We start from the raw sequence: 5,748 nt of genomic DNA on the forward strand, positions 1-5,748 counted from the left end.
AGCTGTGTGTGTGTGTGTGTGTGTGTGTGTGTGTGTGTGTTGGGGACGGTTTGACCAAAGGCAGTGTTGGAGTAGATTCTAGAGTGTTAGCAGAGCTTGATTGTTTCTCCAAAAATGACCAGTTGTGTATTTTATTTCACCTGAATAGATCAACGTTAACAAGCAATATAGTAGGGTTACAGAAATGGCGGCCAGAAATGATCAGAATATTGTAAATATGAATATATTGGTCATTGACCGGTTCATCTGACCGATCATTTTTCAATGGCTGGATTTAATACAAATGTTAAGAAATCAGAGTGGCCAATTACCATTATGTTGCTTATATACATACAGTAATTCAATTTAAGGAAAGTAAATGGACAAAATTGCTGAAATGCAAGTCTGTACTTAGATTCTGGAAATAACATTAATCTGCCTGACTAATTACTTAAAATACACATTAAAATGAACTGCACAATCTCATGAGTCATTTAGTAATAATTGCCTTACATTATAATAATGGCCTAGTTATTCCCTCACATTTCCGAGTGTGTTCTGTAATAAGGTATAACCATGAATATATAAGCATTATACATATAGTTGGCTTTTGTTGATCTGTTCACTCTATCGTAATGGTTAACAGAACTATTGGCAGGAGGTGATAAAGGCTTCAAAGCTTATCTCAGGTTTAATCAATCCAGTCTACTGCAAATGATGAATTATGGATTTCAAGACAATCATTAATGCAGTTAAACATTTTTTTCTTATTAGTATTTCATCATATTAAATTACACACTTCACCTTTAAATGGCAACCTACCATTCAAAAGTGTGGGGTAATGTTTCTGAAAGAGGTTTCTTCTGCTCACCAGGCTGAGGTGTTTTATATTTTACAGTTTTTCTGAATTGCTAAAACACATTTCTTGAAGCCATCACTCATTTTCTCAAAACCTTAAACACAAATCCAAATACTCAAACTAAATCCACGAAACCTCTGACTCTTCTATCAAAATCAAACAATCACTGCAAAACCATTTCACTTATTGCACTCAAAATCAAACAGTGCTCTCAGATCACACACACAAGAGTCAATAAAGAAAACACTACAGAGCATTCATTAGACACTACAGAGAAAAATGGAGAACACAGCATCCAGAACATTACAGAAAAAAGTATATCGTATTGAGTAAACAATTTTGTAAAACAGTATAGTAATTGCAACTGAGTAAGGTAGTGAGTATACTAAAGTGAGTATTCTGTATATAATATATACAGTAGGCCTACTGTATGTACTGCAAGAATAGTATTGTGCTGAATATTGAATAGTACTGAATGTTTCAGCACTTGGATACTGCAAAAATACTGCAGTCCAACTGCAAAGGCCAAAAAGGTCAAATAAAACTAAATGAATAGCATGTTACAGTACACTCAAATACTGTAAGTTGTGCAATTGTAAAATCAGGGTCAATGAGTGATTCATTCTGTCTCAGCATCATGTATTTGTGCTTGAGTCCGGCCTGAGGACTTTGTCCACATCACAGGTAATGTTGTCTTTTCTGCTAGACAAAGAGAAAAAACCCTCTGGTCTGACAGATCCAGCCTTGATAACACTCTCTAAACATTACTCTTTCTCTCCTCATCCTCTTCCTCCTCATCCTCCACTTCTTACATGTATTCTTCCTCCTATTATTCATTCTTCCAACGAAAAATGCTACCTGTAAAATTATGGTTTATTAACGTGTACACCTACCACAACCCTAAACCTACCCTTACAGTAATGCAAATACAGTAATTATGTGTTATATTTGCGGTTGTAGCTAGAAGGGACACAGCTACAGGAAACCAAAAATAAATACTTTTTTCTACCTACTAGATTGTGTTTTATTAAAGTCTACACCTACCCCAACCCTAAACCTACCCTTACAGTAATGCAGATACATTAAATATTGTTGTTCAGCATGAGAAAAAGGACGCAATATTGATGTGCGCATGCACAGTAAACCCTGGTAGGACAAACTGACAGAAATTCATTCTGTCTCAACATCATGTATTTGTGCTTGAGTCCGGCCTGAGGACTTTGTCCACATCACAAGTAATGTTGTCTTTTCTGCTAGACAAAGAGAAAAAACCCTCTGGTCTGACAGATCCAGCCTTGATAACACTCTCTAAACATTACTCTTTCCTCATCCTCTTCCTCCTCATCCTCCACTTCTTACATGTATTCTTCCTCCTATTATTCATTCTTCCAACGAAAAATACTACCTGTAGAATTATGGTTTATTAACGTCTACACCTACCACAACCCTAAACCTGCCCTTACAGTAATGCAAATACAGTAATCATGTGTTAAATTCGCGGTTGTAGCTAGAAGGGATACAGCTACAGGAAACCAACAATAAATAATTTTTTCTACCTATTAGATTGTGTTTTATTAAAGTCTACACCTACCCCAACCCTAAACCTGCCCTTACAGTAATGCAGATACATTAAATATTGTTGTTCAGCATGAGAAAAAGGACACAATATTGATGTGCGCATGCACAGTAAACCCTGGTAGGACAAACTGACGGGTAGGATAAAATGTCAGGACACCGGCAGCGAACAACTTGACCCTGCCCACAAAAACATCATTTTACTGACGACTGCTTCTCTAATCTCAGGGAGTTCAACGCGGGATTCACAAAACGCTTGCTCTTGAAAGATGTATGATAAATAAATTAATAGATGTTTATATTTTCTATAGAGCGTTCAAAATACAGAACTATTGAAATAGGCGTATCATTTCCGACATGCGCTGTACGCCATAGACCAATCACAACAGACCGGGCCATCTGACCAATCAGAGCAGAGCAGGCTCACGGAAAGGAGGGGTTTAGAGAGACGAATCGTTTGAGAATCGCTGGAAAATGAGGTGATATTAAATGCATATTTTGAGAAAACGAAAGCGTTTTTTGACCTTGCATGCATGTAATCCTATTGTAGGAGACTCCCAAAACAATATTAGGAACCGTATAAATGGCATAATAGGGGCACTTTAATATTTTTATTTTGTGGCAACTCCGCTTTGCGTCATGCCTAACAAGGCCCTTCAGCCGTGACTTATTCACAATACAGCACGACAGTTATGGGGAAGTTACATCTTGTTTATTATTCTTACATATTTTTGAGACCACATATACAGCTCAAGCTTTAGCCTTTCATCTGTTTGGTAGTCAACTGTATGTCTTTTGTAGTTATGAAGTTGTTTAAGTGAAACCAACCTGATGAGTACTGTCTAACACTTGTTTTTGAGAACTACTCATTCTGAGGTTACATAGTGTCTACCCACCTCATGCAAAAACATCTCTGGAACATCAGACCTATGTCAAACCACAATATGCAGACAGAAAGAGATTTAAAAGGTTGTGTATTAGTATTAATTTTGCATTGGCAGTAAAGATACCCTAACAAAATGTCAACCTGTAAGAAAAATCTAAATAATATTGATATTTTAATAAACAATATGTTAATATGAATTGACAAATTTTTTTTTAATTGAAATGATATTGCTCTATTTCATTAACAAAATAATTTCCAAACAAAGCAGAACATTTTCGTCTCCTAGGAACACACTGCAGCGTTTCATTCTTAAATAATTTAGCATTTTTCAACGAATCAGGTTGACAGTGGTGACTTGCTTTGTTCATGAACTGGAGTGTAAATGCATTCATTACATCTGAGCTGCATTAAACAAGTCTGTGTAAATACATCTCAACGCCACTTCAGATGCAGCATCTGGGGGTGAGTAAATTATCAGGAAATTTTTATTCTGGAAGTTAACTAATCCTTTACGTAAAATCTGACCTACTGCTCAGGATTACCTACTCATTGTCTATTTGCACTGGTTTTTACTACAAGTCAAGAAAAAGGGCACTTACTGTATTGGTCATTGAAAGTTTTAATTGAATGCATAATTAAAAGACAGGAAGAAAAACAAGCACTTCTACATTGATAGTCACGGTTAACATAATATTTACATAGTATTGACTGCAGGTGCCACTCTGTGGATCCAACATTTAAAGAGTTAATCTTTGATACATAATTTATAAATGCAGAATTGATCTGGCTTAACAAAAATGAAAGTCCTGCTTAGATCATTGGGCTTTTTTGGACTTATATGGATATATATATATATATTATTTTAAAATAAAATTTCTTTAAAACCAAATTATCAAATCTAAATCAAACACATTTTTATTATTTTAATAAACAATTCATATTATTTCAAAATCAAAAGTTAATTAATTTGTTCCAGCTCTTTGCAAAGATCAAAAACAAAGTTTGTTTCCATTTACATTGTTAATGGACTTTGTTATTCACAAAACCTCAGGTCAAGCATAGATTTTTGAGACATCAGAGAAAAGTAAATTTAACAACAATACATTTAACTTTATTTCATTTGTCTATTGAAACTGTCCTTGTTTTTTAAAAATGCAAATTATTCTAATTTAAAAAGATTTAAAAAAAATTTTTTTGCACATATAAACATAGTACAATGTTTAATGCAATGATGAAACTGAAACCAGATCTGCAAGCAGAACAAAAAATGATGAAAACATTGCACGGGAGTGTACAATACCAAATTTGCCTAAAAAGTATATGGGGTGTAACTTTGGAAAGATAACTATGGGTGAAATTTTTCATCTGATAGGTAAAATTTGCAGAAGATATATGCTCCAATCACGATGATTCCCACAACAACAGAGACATGGTTCAGGATGAGTGCAGTTTGAGAGTTTCTCGCTGCTTCTGTTCTCTGTCCAACAGCATTAGCAGAGCGAGTCTGTGAAAGTAAAGATAAATGTCAACCACTGGTTGAGTATATCCTGAGATTAAAGCTCATTTAGAGACCTCATCTACTAGTTTGCCAGTAAGAGACCAACCTTGCCCATATAAAGCCCATTTAATTTTTTTTTTTTTTTTTTTTTACAGTTTACATTAAAGTGATCATATGTCCACTTTTTTCCCAGGCATGTCCTAGCCAGGATTTCTAAATTGCCTAAAATGTCCAGGTTTTGTCTTTGTTTTGCTATATTGATACATACAGTCCTTATACATCATCTATGTACACGTATTTGCATTGCTCTCTACAAATGCTGGTTTGAGCTCAGCTTCTTAAAGCACCCTCAACATTGTGGTTTTCCATGCTGCACTGGAGGACTTTCCAAAGCATGCACCTGACCTTATGATTTTACAAGAAACAAGAAAAACACAAGTTTTGTGTCTGAGGTTCAGTCGAAAGTGAAGAACCTGCTTGCAATCATTTGACCTACTTGGAAAAGATTACCTTCCATTTCCACAATAAGTAACAATAATCAAACAAAGAACAATGGAAGGCATAAAGCGACAAGTGCAATTAAAAAAAAAAACTGTTTTCATCAGTGTCAGTGAATTACAAGCACATTCCAGACTCCTTCTATAACAAAATAAATAATAAAAATAAATAAAACAAAGAATATTGTCGTACTTTTTACAAGAAAATTATATTTTAGTCTTTATACTCCAAATATTCATATTTTATTCAATTGTGCTACTAGCTATTTCTTTGTGATTAGTTGTGAAATTTATTGGCAATTTTTTGTGAAAAAAGTTTCTACACTACAATGAGAAAAAAAACACAGATGACACATCAATTCACATACATATTTCGCTGCATTACATACTTTTGCTCTATGTTCTATCAGACAATAATTATGTTTAATAATTATGCACCCCCCCCCCCCACAAA

This window comes from Sinocyclocheilus anshuiensis, unplaced genomic scaffold (assembly GCF_001515605.1).
Source record: "Sinocyclocheilus anshuiensis isolate Anshui unplaced genomic scaffold, SAMN03320099.WGS_v1.1 scaffold267, whole genome shotgun sequence".
Taxonomy (NCBI): domain Eukaryota; kingdom Metazoa; phylum Chordata; class Actinopteri; order Cypriniformes; family Cyprinidae; genus Sinocyclocheilus; species Sinocyclocheilus anshuiensis.